Source organism: Mus caroli, unplaced genomic scaffold (genome assembly GCF_978045245.1).
Source record: "Mus caroli unplaced genomic scaffold, Mus_caroli_1 scaffold_3, whole genome shotgun sequence".
Taxonomy (NCBI): domain Eukaryota; kingdom Metazoa; phylum Chordata; class Mammalia; order Rodentia; family Muridae; genus Mus; species Mus caroli.
The window spans coordinates 131,085,195-131,102,093 of record NW_028227258.1 but is presented as its reverse complement, the minus strand read 5'-3'; positions in this window follow the sequence as shown (position 1 = coordinate 131,102,093).

The following is a 16,899-nucleotide window of genomic DNA, read 5'->3' as shown; positions in this document are numbered from 1 at the left end:
CTTATTTTAAAAGTGTGTGTGTGTCTGTGTGTGTGTGTGTGTGTGTGTGTGTGTGTGTGAGAGAGAGAGAGAGAGAGAGAGAGAGAGAGAGATGAAGGGGACTCAGGGTTGGCCCCAGACACCAAATTCTCAGCACAAAGGAGATTTATTACCCTAGAGGGACAAGCAGGTGTGCATGTGGGTGCTGCCTCTGTATCAGACAGACAGCAAGTGTGTCTGCAGGAGTGGGTTTTAAGTGGGGGGGGGGGAATTCTGTGCTAGGATGAGTGGATAAATCATGATTGGACAGGTTAGCCAGTGTAGCCAAATAATGAATTTTGATTGCTGGACCTTGGCGGTTTGATAGTTGGACCTTGGAGTTTTAGTCAGGCACAAGGAAGCAGCCAAATAAGGGAATAGACCTTGGTGGCTAGCTTTAGGAATGTAATCTAATGGTTTAGCTAGGGAGAGGGAAGAGAGGTGGGAAAGATCTGCGGGCACCTTGTTTGCCATGCTTGGGCCTGTTAGCTGTCAGTATGTATTCAAAGAGTACAGGCACCAGAGGAGGCCCAAGGAGCTGGAGGTTCCAGACTGAACTAGAAGTACAAGGAGTTTTAGCCACCCAATGTATGTGCTGGCAGCGGAGTGAGCTCTGGTCTACTGTGAGAGCAGCAAGTACTCATGGGGGCTGGAGAGATGACTCGGTGCATCTCTCCAGAGCCCTTGCTGTTCTTGCAGAGGACCAGGGTTCAATTCCCAGTACCTACATAACATCTCACAACCATGTGTACCTCTGTTCCCAGGTTTCTGACATTCCCAAGCACTGAATGCATACACACAGGCAGGAAAAGTCCTCATACACGTGGACATCTTGTTTATACAAAGAGCCGCACCATTCCTAACCAGAGTCGGCTCTCCCCTCCCTGTGTGCCTTCACTGGAGAACTGAACTAATTTACATCTGGGCTGTGTTGGTAGGGAGGCCTGGCCACTGCTCTTGGCTTGTTTTCTGCTGCCTTTATAGACCCCGTGTTCCTTTTCTTTGTAATTAGATAATTCTTTTGAAGTGTGTAACTTTTGATTTCTTTTTTTCTTTTTTTGGGGACAGGATCTCACTGTGTAACTCAGAATGGCCTGGCCTTAGTGACACTTTCATGTGTGTATGTCCCAATACTTTCACATGTGTGTGTGTCCCAGTGAGTTTCACTAGGGATGGTTGCATGGGTAAGGGTGATGGTTGACAGCTGCCTGGACGCTTCAGCAGTGGCTACACCAGTGAAGAAAATCTTTCTCCCCTATCAACCATTAAGTGTGTGCAAATCCTGGATCTGAAGAGATGACTCAGTGGTTAAGAGAGAGCGCTTGTTGCTCTTGTAGAAGAGCTGCGTTCAAGTCCCAGAGCTGACATGGTGCTTCACGACCATTCATAACTCCAGCTCTAGGGGATCTGACGCCCTCTTTTCACATCCTCGGGCACCAGGAACTCCTGTGGTACACGTGCAGCTATGCAGGCCAAACATTCATACTCACAAAAATAGATCTTAACAAACGAGCCTGTGAGCCTTGTGTAAGCAAGCAGAGCTGCTATGAATCCAAGATTGCCAAGCTGAGTCATACCTGGAAGTTGGAATTCCACACCCCTCTCCAACCCTTTCTTCCTTTCTTCTTTCCTCCCTCCCTCCACCCTCTTTCTTTCTATTTATTCTCTCATCATTATCATTGAGCCTTGGAGGGGGTAATAACTAATACGGATATCCCATTATGACTGGGAGTTCAACAGTTACTATCAACACTTGGAACACTTATGAATCACCATTTTGAAAACAAATACACAAACAAAAACCCAAAAGTTTCTCTAACCAAGACCCAAAACACCATTAATAATCTATGAGCATAAAATAACTATTTCAAAGGCAATTTGACAGCTACACCACGTTTGATTAGAGAAACATCGGTACCTTCCCCACTAAGGCATATTCCCACCCCAGCCACTGGGTCTTGTTTGGCATACAGTACCAGATGTGAATTTCCCATTTGTGCAGTGGGCAAAAACTCCAATAACAAAGAGATTGGTTACCTCCATGCCAGTCTTGCCACTTATGCAACAGTGGGCTCATCTTTATAATTGATCAGAATTGTTGCACACAGGGTCCACAGTCAAATAAGACTTGGATGACAGTTGTCTTCCAGCAATCTGTATAGCATATCCTGGCACCATGAGCACTAGCCAGTAGAGAGGAAGTTTCTAGACTAGTTCTAGCTTGATTTCTCTCTGTGTCTAGAAATGATAGGATGTGGTGTCTTTAACAATAAGCTCTTACTATCCAGTTCTGGCAGGCAACCAATAGCAGTGACAATTGCAGACATTATTATTTTGGGAGCCTCTAGGTCTCCCTACCCAACAACTTATGGGGAAGTGGCTCACCCCTGGCTCTGGGTTTTTTGTTTAATAGCCTAAGACTGTTGAGTGCAGTTTAACCCACCCACACAGTGTATCTTTGTCAAACTCTTAAAAACTAATTTTTGATTAAGTTATGGACTATCATACATTTTATTTTTTGATCAAAGACTTGGCACTTTTCCCATTGCTTATCTCTCAACAAGTCATGGCAGCTTTTTTATTTCCAATACATTTGTGCTTTGTGTCAGCAGTGTAGGAGTGACTTATTTGCTGCCACCAACCATTGCAGTACTTGAGTAGACTGGATTTGGCAGTGCCCTTAATTTCTCTAGTGAGTTTTCTATCCTCATGTGTATAAACTGTCCTCCTCTTTCCATCTGAAGAATGCTTGTTAGCTAGCGTTTTCTAGTCAAGTCTGGTGCTGATAAAGGCCATCAGTTGGGTTTCTGCTTGGGCAGGCTTTCTTTCCTCCTTCATTTCTAGGGGCCAGCTTTGCTCCCCCTGTGGGCTTTGAATATAATCATCCCTCTCCAGCTTGGCCAGAAAGTTAGCGCCCCAGCCTGTGCTAACTGAGTCGGAACTAATTATGCCGCTTGCTTCTCACCTATGTGTGACACAGTCGTCTTATTTGGTTGAAACATTTGGTCACCTTGTACCTAAATATCTATATCTTCCCACCATTATTTCTTCAAGTAAGTTTCCTTTCCCTTTGTTCTCTCCTCAATACAAATGACTCACATACTTGGTCTTTGACTCTGTCCTTAAGTCATATAAATTATCTTGTTGTTTTGAGATAGGATCTTAGACGGCCTTGAATTCGCTGTATAGCTGAGGACATTTTTGAACTCCTGGTCAGCAGGTTCAATGTCCTAAACGTGTGTGGACCCGGTGTAGTGACAGAGGCAGTGTTGGAGACACTCGGGAAGCAAGCATGAACCCCAGGGCTGGGCATGTATGAGGCCAGTCAGAGTAGCTCCACCTCCCTCCTCTGAACTCTTACTGCAAGTGCATCTCCTTCCCTGCCCAGTGTGAACTTTGGGGACATTCTTTCAGACATTTCCTCCTAGTGGTTCATTTTCTGGATTTAGATACTTTCTCTAAAGTATAACATCCAGCTAAATGTTTAAAGGGTTGTTGCTATGGATTACTTAAATTGTCTTTCTGACAAGATTTCTCTGCTGTGATTCTGTCCTTGAATTCTAGCTACCTTGACCCTCTCAGATACCAACTCTCTCACTTAGCAGGGCAGTCAGGTTCCCTTTCGATTTAATCTCTCTATTCTGTGACTAGACTCTCTCTCTCTCCATACACACGCCTACATTTCTAGTTATTCAAAATAGAAGGTTGAATTCAATCTAAGTTGTGAGGGCCTATAAAGTACTGACAATGTACCTTATTTCAAATGATTTAACTTAACAATTTTCAACTCCAAGCCAGAGCAAAAAAGATATACATCTACCAAAAGCCTGAATTTAAAATTTGAATTTTAGGGCTTTGTCCTTTTTTTGTTTTGTTTTTTGTTTTGGTTTGCTTTCGAGATAGGGTTTCTCTGTGTAGCCATGGCTGTCCTGGAACTCAATTTGTAGACCAGGCTGGCCTCGAACTCAGAAATCCGCCTGCCTCTGCCTCCTGAGTGCTGGGATTAAAGGCGTGGGCCGCCACACCCAGCTGGTTTGGTCCTTTTTTTAAACTAGCACTAACCAATAAATCCCATTATCACAAGGCTAGACAGCAGTACAGAGCTGAAGGACTCAGTCAGACACAGGAGTGTAGAGAGAAACAGAATACACTGGATTGTATTTCAGAGCTATAGTTCTGGCCAATTTGGTATATGGACTTTATTTTTTATTTTTTTAGTTTACAATGATGTATTATGAAGTAGTCTCATTGTAGGTCAAGGTGCATCTGTAATTGTGAAGATCAATTGGAAAAAAACTGCAGAAAGTGTAGTGCCTGGACTAAAGAAATATCTCTTCTGAGCAAATATTTTGTATTACTTACTGCCTTAGAATCAATAATATTTTATATTTATATTTTTCCTCATAGGAGAGTTACTTTAAATAAAAATAATATTGGCTGAGTGTTCTGCAAGCCGTGGGCTTGATACAGGACTTGGGGATTATATAAACCTATATCCTGATCCTGATTTTATTTATTCCAGTGACATACTCTATGACTATCTTCTTAATAACAAGTAGCCATCCCTTCTTTGAGCGTGAGATGGAAGCTTAATTCTCCATGGTTATTGTAAGGATACAAATCCTTCGTTCCCCTAGACGTGTAAGGAGCATCTATCCCACAGTGCATTCAAGAGGATAGCTCCATCTTAGGACAAGCATCAAGGGGGTTCCATAACGCCCTTCTTTCTCCTTCAAACCGCAGGTGCTTTACTGTCCTGTATGGTGAATGAGAATGGTCCCCATAAGATAAGTGTTTGGGAAGCATTAAAAAGCGTGGCCTTGTTGGAGGAGGTGAGTCATTGGGGAGTGGATTTTGAGGTTTAAAGGCTCATATCATTCCATTCCCCCTCACTCTCTTGATCTCTCCTTCTCTCTTCCCGTCTCCCTCCCCTCCTTTCTCTTCTCTGCTCTCTCCCTCCATCTCTCTCCCTGGTTCTCTTTCTCTCTTTGGCTGTCTGGCTCTCTCGCTCTCTCATTCTCACTACTTTCTGGTTGTCTCAACACACGAGGTCTTAGCTATTGCTCCAGCACCATGCCTGCCTGTCCCCATGTCGTTCCCTCCTCCCTCCCTATCTCTCTTCTTCCATGTTCCTTCCTTCGTGTTCAAAAGCGTCTCTTTGTTCCTCTTTATTTCTGATCATGTCAAGGGTCCCATCCACAGGTTTAGTTTCTTCTGTTGCTCAAGTCGGTGCTTTAACTGTATGTACTTTGAATATGTGATGTACCCTGGACTCATGTGCTTCAGCACTTGGCCCACCATTGGTTGCTCTGTTTTGGAAGGTTGTGGAACCTTTAAGACGTGGATCTTTGATGGAAGAAAGGGATCACCATTGGGTGGCCTTTATAAAGCAACTCCACTTATCAGCTCTCACAAGAGACAGTATGCCCCGTCAACTCAGGCTCGCGTGCCATTACTTCTCCACTTGATAAACTATCATGTGAACTTAACTTGAACTTTAAGCTCAAATAAAACCTTCCCTTAAATTGTTTCTGTCAGATACTTTGGTCTCGGGAATGAAAAAGTAAATGATAACGTTGTCTTCATCCGGAAGCAGTTGATCCTGCTGTGCTTCACCAGAGATGTCCCCAGTCCATCTTTTTGGTGACCATTTCTTCTGGGTAGCCCTGGTGGCCCCGGAGCAGCTCATAGAGATGCCTGCCTCTGCTTCCTGAGGGCTGGGCTTCTGAGTGAGCGATGTTTCTGTTTCTTTGTATCTCATAATGAGTTTTGTTTTCAGCTAGGTATGTGAAAAAATATAATTTAGTAACTCTGAAAATCAGATACTTTTCTTTCACCAAATTGGCTTCATTTTTTTTTTTTTTAAATTGGTAAGAGCCACACTGGCTTGTTTGTTCTGAGACTTCCCCTAGATTGCTTTTATAAAGATTATTTATTGGAGGGGCCACTGAAGTTTCCATTCATTTTGTCCATGTTTAACTAACACTTTGAGTTTTATTGAAGAACAGGAGCTAATTCTACAAAGAAGGAAACAAAGAAACAAAACTCCAAAATCCAAAAAAAGAAAAAGAAATACAGAACCAGAACAGACTAAGAGATGCCCAACATGTGCCCCCAGTCTTTGCAGCTGAGTGCCCGAGCCCACCTTCACCTCTCAGGGAAGCTCCTAAGATCCTGAAGGTCAACTTGTAGTTACTTTGGGATCAATCCAAGACGAGTGTTCAAGGCTTTCTCAAGTCTTTCCTGGGCATGTGTCTTGCCTGGGCATTGGACATTTGGAAAGCATTGCTTTCCAAACTCCTTTATGAACACAATTCCTTTCTAGGTCCTGTTTGCCAAACGAATCCTTCCCCTCTCCTCCTCTCTCTCTCCCTCCCTTCCTCCTGATCCTCCTGCCTCTACCTCCAGAGTGCGTCACCATGCCCAGTTTATGTGGTGCTTGGATTGAATCTAGGGCTTTGAGTACGCCAGGCAAATGCTCCTCCAACCAGGCTGCCCCTTAACTAAGTGTTTTCATCACCATCATTTCTGTTGAGACAACTACGAGTAAATAGTCTATCTTGTGTCCTTTGTGTGTAGTATCTCTCAGACATCCACCCCAGAGGGATTATTGCCATGTTACAGCAAAAACCCCAGCACTTAGGCAAACATACCAATTAAATCAATGATAGAAAGCAAAAAATGGAGGTGTGTGTGTGTGAGCGTGTGTGTGTGTGTGTGTGAGTGTGTGTATCTGTTTATGGGAGTGTGCTTATGTCCATGAAGGCCACAGGTCAAGGTTGTGTGTCTTCCTTCCTCAATCACTGTTTACTTTTGGAGATAATGAACCAGCTGCTAACTGAAGTCGGCTGTTGGCTGGCCGCTGAGCCCGGGGTTCCTCCTGTCTCCGTGCCCTCAGTGTTGAGGTTACAGACAGGAACTCCCAAGCCTGCCTTTTACATGGGCCCTGGAGATCTGAATTCAGGTCATCTTGTACATGCAGCAAGCATTGTACTGACTGAGCCCTCTCTCCCCAGCCACTGCAGGAAGGAGATTTAATGGCTATTGCCATGTTGGGACATACAAAATAAAGAGGTCAGTGACTTCTCCAGTCTCTCCTTGGGACGTTGATGTGAGTGTGAGGTTCACGTAGGGAAGGGTTGGGTCTAGGGCAAGAGGCCTGCATAGCTAAATGGCCTTGGCCAAGGTGTGGTCGGCTTGGTCAGTATCTCAGCTCCAGTTTCACAGGGTCCTTGAAGGAAGAACCCTTCACTGCCTAGGGGATAAGTCAGTTCCCACAAGATGGTGGCTTTGGGTTGGAGGTGCTCTCACCATGAGGTGATCTGTCTACAGGCCAGGCTCTTCCTGAAGTGTCAGGTGAGTGGCAGTTCAGGACAGTGACTGGGGGGCTTTAGGGGTTTGGGACAGCACACTGTGAAAGATGCTGACTCAGTTCTTCTTATCTCTTGCACCCTGATGAGGCGGGGTAAGCAACAGGCTTTCAGACAGACACACCTTAGTGATTCACATGCCTACGAAGAGGCAAGCAGATGGCTGTCCCAGAGCAGTGAGGAGTACACGTCACAGATGCCAGGCCTGGAGACACTTTTGCTTACTGGTGAGCCTGGGTGAGGAGTCACTGCCCACGAACAGAATTACTGTCTAAGTATCAGGTGTAAGATCGAAACAGCTGTTCTCAATACATTTCAAAGGTCTGTTCCTGCTCTGGTTTGAAAGAGGGAACTGGATTCTGGCTTCCATTCCGGGCAGAGGGATGGGCCCAATGTGAAAATTCTTCAGGACTTCCCTGTCATTTCGAAGGTGGTGTTTCTCACCCCAGCTGCGTAATCGTGTTTGCTCAGCTGCTGCACAGTTTTCCCCGGTTCGCAGAGCACCGAAAGTGCTGGCCTTGGCACGTTTTTGTTTGTTTCCTCGTTCCTGTGGGGAAACGTGGCTCCAGCTTCCTATTCCACCATTTTGACCTCAGCTGCCCTGTTTAACGAAGCCTTGCTTGGTAACCTTGTCTCTCAAGTGATAGGTGCTCATTTTATTATGCTGTTGGTGACACTAACTCTGGAATGGTGAAAGAAAGGGACACACAGGACCAAATGTTAAGAAACAGACATTACAGAGGTTGCTTACTATGGGAAAGAACCATCAAGTCTCCCCCAACCCCTCACAAAGACCATGGTAAGCTTACACATTAAAGCTGGGAATTTCTGTTGGAGACATGCAAAGGCCTGGATTTAATTCAGACAACAATGATTGCTTTGCTTTGGTCTGACATCCACACCGTGACTTATAGACAGGAATGAGTCAGACAGGCCTCTGTCTTTTGGGAACTCCCAGACACCTGAACAAAGCCCTGTGGATGAGCTCAACAGCTCAGGTCTACACAGGGCAGCAGTACACAGGGTGTCTCAACAGAGAGGCTGGAAGCTACAGCTCAGGTCTACACAGGGCAGCAGCACACAGGGTGTCTCAGCAGAGAGGCTAGAAGCTTCTCCATCAAGAGGAACTGAGCTTTCAAAGATGGGAGAGTCAGTAAGATTCAATACGCATTGTCACTTCACCCCCCACCCAACCTCAAAGATGGGAAAGGAGAGGAACCTGTGAGTGATGGATAGATCTAGGCAGTAGTTGCTGTGTGAGGATAGGGTAGGGGCTTGTGGGCCACATACAGCATTACACTTTCAATGAAAACATCTCATGTTGTCCAACATAGAACTAAAACTCTGTGTATGTGTGTATGTGTGTGTGCATATGTGTACAAGTACATGCATAGTGTATGTTTGTGGGGTGTGTTTGCTCATACTTGTATATATGGAGGCCAGAGGCAGATGCTGGCTGCCTGCCTCTCTCTCTCCCTCGTGTTTGAGATAAGGTAGTTTCTCATGGAACCTGGGGCTTACTGTTTAGACTAGACTGGCTGGCCATCAATCCCCCAGAATCTGTTAACTTTTTGCATGGGTGCTAGGATCTGAACACAGGTTCTCATGCATGGACAGCAAAATTTCATCCACTGAACCATCCCCCAGCCTGGACGACATGTTTTGGTAGGAGAATTTACAAGGCTCTATGGTTAACACTTTAGAACTCATTAGGAAGAAGCAGGAAGGCCATTTTGTAGGAGAGTCTTGGGTCTTAAATGGCCGAACTAATGGGAAAATCCATTTCCTGCATGGCAGAGAGCTAAGAATGCAGCACAGGACTGAAGAAGTTTGGCAGCCTTGGTGAGGAGTGACCCAAGAGGTCGGCTGGGTGGCAGCCTTGGTGAGGAGTGACCCAAGAGGTCGGCTGGGTGACAGCCTTGGTGAGGTGTGACCCAAGAGGTCGGCTGGGTGACAGCCTTGGTGAGGTGTGACCCAAGAGGTCGGCTGGGTGACAGCCTTGGTGAGGAGTGACCCAAGAGGTCGGCTGGGTGGCAGCCTTGGTGAGGTGTGACCCAAGAGGTCAGCTGGGTGACAGTCTTGGTGAGGAGTGACCCAAGAGGTCGGCTGGGTGGCAGCCTTGGTGAGGTGTGACCCAAGAGGTCGGCTGGGTGGCAGCCTTGGTGAGGAGTGACCCAAGAGGTCGGCTGGGTGACAGCCTTGGTGAGGTGTGACCCAAGAGGTCGGCTGGGTGGCAGCCTTGGTGAGGTGTGACCCAAGAGGTCGGCTGGGTGGCAGCCTTGGTGAGGTGTGACCCAAGAGGTCGGCTGGGTGGCAGCCTTGGTGAGGTGTGACCCAAGAGGTCGGCTGGGTGGCAGCCTTGGTGAGGAGTGACCCAAGAGGTCGGCTGGGTGGCAGCCTTGGTGAGGAGTGACCCAAGAGGTCGGCTGGGTGGCAGCCTTGGTGAGGAGTGACCCAAGAGGTCGGCTGGGTGGCAGCCTTGGTGAGGTGTGACCCAAGAGGTCGGCTGGGTGGCAGCCTTGGTGAGGTGTGACCCAAGAGGTCGGCTGGGTGGCAGCCTTGGTGAGGAGTGACCCAAGAGGTCGGCTGGGTGGCAGCCTTGGTGAGGAGTGACCCAAGAGGTCGGCTGGGTGGCAGCCTTGGTGAGGAGTGACCCAAGAGGTCGGCTGGGTGGCAGCCTTGGTGAGGTGTGACCCAAGAGGTCGGCTGGGTGGCAGCCTTGGTGAGGTGTGACCCAAGAGGTCGGCTGGGTGACAGCCTTGGTGAGGTGTGACCCAAGAGGTCGGCTGGGTGGCAGCCTTGGTGAGGTGTGACCCAAGAGGTCGGCTGGGTGGCAGCCTTGGTGAGGAGTGACCCAAGAGGTCGGCTGGGTGGCAGCCTTGGTGAGGTGTGACCCAAGAGGTCGGCTGGGTGGCAGCCTTGGTGAGGTGTGACCCAAGAGGTCAGCTGGGTGACAGCCTTGGTGAGGTGACACCCAAGAGGTCGGCTGGGTGGCAGCCTTGGTGAGGTGTGACCCAAGAGGTCGGCTGGGTGGCAGCCTTGGTGAGGAGTGACCCAAGAGGTCGGCTGGGTGATAGCCTTGGTGAGGAGTGACCCAAGAGGTCGGCTGGGTGGCAGCCTTGGTGAGGTGTGACCCAAGAGGTCTGCTGGGTGACACCCAAGAGGTCGGCTGGGTGACAGCCTTGGTGCAGAGTGACCCAAGAGGTCGGCTGGGTGTTGGCTGGGAGAGGGGTCTGCACAACTGAATTGTTTGCAATGTTGTGTCATGAAGGCCTTCTGGGAATTTTGTATCCTTAGGTTTTTTGTTTTTGTTTTTACCGTGTTTGTTTTCTTCTTTTTTGAGACAAGATCTTATTGTATAGCTTTGGCTGGTCTCAAACTCAGCCTGTCTTCAGAGCTCTGGGATTAAAAGTATGCGCCACTATGTTCTGCATATCCTTAGTATTTTTTTTTAAGTTCTATTTTACTTTTAGTTGCGTGTTTCTGTGTGTGAGTGTGTGTACTCCATTTCAGTGTCTACGGTGTGGGATTCCTGTAGCTGGGGTTATAGGCAGGTGTGAGCTGCTGGACTTGGGTGCTGGGACCTGAACTCAGCAAGAGCAGCAAGTGTTCTTCATTGCTGAAGAACTCCAGCCCCATCCTCTGGTTTTGAACCATGTCCATCCTATTATGGAGGAAGACTGTAACACAGTAGGGGTGACTGTTGGGCTGGGAAGATAGCCCAGCAGCAGAGCACTGCTTAATATGTTAACCATCTAGGGTCCATCCCTAGCTGGGAAGGGGAATGATGGCTGCATGACATCTGAGGGTATGAATCTCTCCTAGACTTACATGCTAACAAACATTGAAATTATTCATTGTGTGTATGAATGTGTGTGTGATGTGTATATGGTGTGTGTGTGTATAGTCTATGTGTGTGTACATGTGTGTATGTAGTCTATGTGTGTATGTATAGTGTGTATGGGTATATGGTGTGTGTGTGATGTGTATGTGTGTGTATGTATAGTCTATGTGTGTGAATATGTGTATACATCTAGTGTGTGTGTAGTGTGTATGTGTATATGGTGTGTGATAACATGCGTGTGGAAGCAAGGGATACTCTGTGAGAATCAATTCTCTCCTTTTACCAGTATGCGCCCAGGAATGAGGCATGGTGATGAGTATCTTTGCCTATGGAGCCATCTCATCAGTCCACAGACATTTACAAATGATTAAAGTATCTTACACTTAAATATTAAGAGAATTTCCTACTTATCAAGACAGCTTATGTTTCTTATGAGCAAATGTCTAAGAAGCCCCAAAGAACCTGGCAGTGGTGGTGCATGCCTTTAATCCCAACAGTCTGCTTCCCAAGGAGAAAGAGGCAGGCAGGTCTCTGAGTTCAAGGTCAGCCTATTTGACATCGTGAATTACAGGACCAGCAGGGCTACCCGGAGAAACCCTGTTTGGAAAAACCAATGAAACGAAACAAAACAAACAGACAAACAAACAAACAAACAAACAAAGACAACAACAAAACCCAGCAGCAGCAGCAACAATGGCAGCAGCAACAAGAGAACAAAACACCCTAATCTCACTACTCAAAGGAATTATTTGTTAAATTGTAGTATGTATTCTCCGAATATGTGTCTGTGGATTTTAAAAAGTCCCCGATGGTACAGATGTATTGAAATTATTTTTAGTAGTGTGCACTTTGAATATGGTAGTGTGGGCTGAGATGGCTCAGTGGGGAAGAGCAGTTGCTGCGGTTTCAGGGAGCAGGGTTCAGTTCCTTGCATTCAGGTCGGAAGGCTACAAGTTCCTGTAGCTCTAGTTCCGGAACTCTGGTGCCCTCTTCTGGCCATCTTGGGCACCTGCATCTGTGCATACATGAACATAAGACTTACACAAATACACTTAAAATAAAATATAAATAAAAATAAGAGGATATTTTACAACATATCTAGTTTTTTTATTGGATATATTCTTTATTTACATTTCAAATGTTATCCCCTTTCTTGGTTTCCCCTCCAAGAACTCCCTATCTCCTCCTCTCAACATATTTAGTTCTTTTTTGTTTTTTGTTTTTTTGTTTTTTTGGTTTTTCGAGACAGGGTTTCTCCGTGTAGTCCTGGCTGTCCTGGAACTCACTTTGTAGACCAGGCTGGCCTCGAACTCAGAAATCCGCCTGCCTCTGCCTCCCGAGTGCTGGGATTAAAGGCGTGCGCCACCACGCCCGGCTTAGTTCTTTTTTGTTGTTGTTTTTTTTTTTTTTTCGAGACAAGGTTTCTCTGTGTAGCCCTGGCTGTCCTGGCACTCACTTTGTAGACCAGGCTGGCCTCGAACTCAGAAATCCGCCTGCCTCTGCCTCCCGAGTGCTGGGATTAAAGGCGTGCGCCACCACGCCCGGGTAACATATCTAGTTCTTAATTGACCCTTTATTGAGATGTAAATCGCAAAACCCATTAACTGAATTTTTTACAAATTTCTTAGATAATGTTACAGAAGTTGGGTCAAAAAATACGTGTATTTTAAATCTGTTGGCTCTAGCTTGTCAAACTACTCCGGAGAAGAGTTTGCCAGGGAAGCTGGTAGTATTTTGTTAACACTTCTTTGCCTAAGTTATTTGAAAGTCCTCTTTAACTAGTAGCAATGGGAGTCTATGAGAGCCCTCTAGCGGCCAACCTAAGTTTTGCAAGGATTTTTTCTTCTGTGGAACTAAGCTTGACGTGTAAAATCTTCACAGGGAGCTATCTTGGCTCTTTAAAGGTCTTTTTTCTCAGCCAGGCTTGGTGGTGCATGCCTTTAATTTAAGCACTTGCAAAGCAGAGGGAGGTGGATCTCTGATTTTGTGGCTAGCCTGGTCTACAGAGCGAGTTCCAGGACAGTCAAGGTTACACAAAGAAATCCTGTGTCCAAAAATCAAAGTGAAGACCTTTTCTTGTAGTTGGAGCAATAAGGTGCTTTCATTTCAAACTCTGATTTTGTAGTGGGTAATGAAATATTTTAAATTTCTCTGCTGTGTCACATAAAAAAGTGCCCAATTTTGGGGCCGTAGCGAAAAGGGAAGGGGGGAACAAGGAAAAAAACAGTGCCCATTTTTAGTAACAAATTTAGAACCAACCAACTAACCTTTTGTTGAACTAGTACTTATCGATCACCCACTATGGTTTTACATATTATCTACTTCATGTTCACACACACACATACACACAGAGATACACATACATACACACACATGCAGACACACACAGACACACAGGCACATGCACACATATACATACATATATACTAACACATACACACAAACACACATGCACATATATGCACACTAACACACACATGCACATACATACACACAGACACACATGCACATACATACACACAGACACACATGCACATACATACACACTAACACACACATACACACATGCACATACACATATATACATACATACACACTAGCACATACACACAAACACACATGCACATACATACACAGTAACACACACAGACACATCCACATACATATGCACATACATACACACTAACATACACACAGACACACATGCACATACATACACACTAACACATACATACACACTAACACACATACATATACACTAACACAAACACACATGTACATACATACACACTAACACACAGACACATGCACATACATACACACACAGACACACATGCACATACATACACACTAACACACACAGACACACATGCACATACATACTAACACACACAGACACACATGCACATACACATACACACTAACACACACAGATACACATATACATACATACACACTAACACATACACACATACACACATGCACATACATACACACTAACACACAGACTCACATGCGCATACATACACACTAACACAAACACACAGACACACATGTACATACATACACACACACAGACACATGCACATGCATACACACAGACACACATGAACATACATACACACTAACACACACAGACACACATATACATACATACTAACACATGCACACATATACACATGCACATACATACACACTAACACACACAGACACATGCACATACATACACACAGACACACATGCACATATATACACACAGATATACATATACATACACACTAACACATACACACAAACACATGCACATACATACACACACAGACACATGCACATACATACACACAGACACACATGCACATACATACACACTAACATATACATACACACTAACATACATATACACTAACACAAACACACATGCACATACATACACACACAGACACACATGCACATACAGACACACACAGACACACATGCACATACAGACACACTAACATACACACAGAGATACACATATACATACATACACACTAACACATACACACAAACACACATACACATACATACACACTAACACACACAGACACATGCACATACATATACATACATACACACACAGACACACATGCACATACATACACACATGCACATACATACACACTAACATACACACACAGATACACATATACATACACACTAACACATACACACAGACACATGTGCATACATACACACTAATACATACATACACACTAACACACATACATATACACTAACACAAACACACATGCACATACATACACACTAACACACAGACTCACATGTGCATACATACACACTAACATGCACATACATACACACCAACACACATAGACACATGCACATACATACACACACACACACACTAACAACACACACGTGTGCGCATACATGCACACATGTACCCCCACCCCCCCATGTGTTGTGATGAGGGAACAGCTTTCTTGGGTTGGTTCTCTCCTTCTATTTTATGGGCCCCATGATCAAACTTGGTTCATCAGGTTTGGCAGTGTGTGTCCTTACCTGCTGTACCATCTTGCAGGCCTAGTATCCATTTCTTCTTTTTAATTCATCTCCTTCTCTTTTTTTTTTTTTTAAAGACTTATTTATTTACTATATGTAAGTACACTGTAGCTGTCTTCAGACACCTCAGAAGAGGGCATCAGATCTCATCACGGATGGTTGTGAGCCACCATGTGGTTGCTGGGATTTGAACTCAGGACCTTTGGAAAAGCAGACGGTGCTCTTAACCGCTGAGCCATCTCTCCAGCCCTCCATCTACTTCTTAATTGTCTTGTTTTGGAGGTGGTGTTCACGACAGGTTTCTAATAACCCTGCAGTAATGTCTCCTTGGTTCTTGGTGCCCAAGCACTCAAGATAGCCTATTAAAGTAGAATAATGGTTTGAATATTGAATAATGGTAGAATATTAAAGTAGAATAATGGTTTGAGTAAGAAACAGAAAGAAGAAGTTACAGACATGATGGGCCATGCCTGCAGTCCTAGCATAGAGAGTCTGAGGAAGGAGGATTACCAGTTAGAAGCCAGCCTGGCTTACATAAGGAGACTCAATCCTGGAAAAAAGCAAAGAAAAGAAGATACAGAAAAAGCCATCAAGGGCTAGTGAGATGGCTCAGTGGGTAAGAGCACCCGACTGCTCTTCTGAAGGTCCAGAGTTCAAATCCCAGCAACCACATGGTGGCTCACAACCATCTGTAACGAGTTCTGGCGCCCTCTTCTGGAGTGTCTGAAGACAGCTACAGTGTACTTACATATAATAAATAAATAAATCTTTAAAAAAAAAAAAAAAAGAAAAAGCCATCAAAAGCCCCTCTTCCCGTTCTTTAAAAACGGAACAGCTATGTAGTATTAATAACAGAATTTCTTGTTTTAAGTTATGTGTGCCCATGGATGTGTGCACACGTGGGCAGGAGCATTAGATTTCCCTGGAGCTGGGTTACAGGAGGTTGTGAGTCCCCTGATAATGATGCTGGGAACAGAACTCAGGAGCCCTGCAAGAGCCGTGAGTGCTCTCACGCTGGGGCCAACTCTCAGAGTGCATTCTTTCTAAATCATGCACGGAGTGAGCTCCGGGGAGCACGTGATGCTTTGGTCACGCTATAACACATATGTTCTCAGTAAAAGGTTTAAAACTTGACCAACTGGCCATTGTACCAGTGTTCTGTGGAGCTAAGGACAATCCTTGTTCTTACTGCCTTTAGCTATGGGACCTAACGGTGGGACTTTTTGGATTGTTTTCTCATTTTTTCTATCCAGGACTCACATACTTTATTGTTATCAGTTTTCTCTAGGGACAAATCCCCTGGTCAGTGGTCCATGCCCAAATAGTTAGCCCTATACTTACGTGAATACAGGCGTGTATAGAAGATGGCATGAATCTGGGAGGAAGCTATTGGGGGAACATGGGAGGAATTGACGGAAGGAGGGGTAAATATGATAAAAATGCATTGTGCTTGTGCATGAAAAAACCTAAAAAAATGACAATGAAGGCGTTTGAAGAAATGGTTTCACTGAAGCTGAAGGCCCAGAAATGATGCTTTAAATATGTTCTGGTAGCTAAATAGCTGGTATAAAAATTGTTTATTTACTTATTTTGAGACTGAATCTT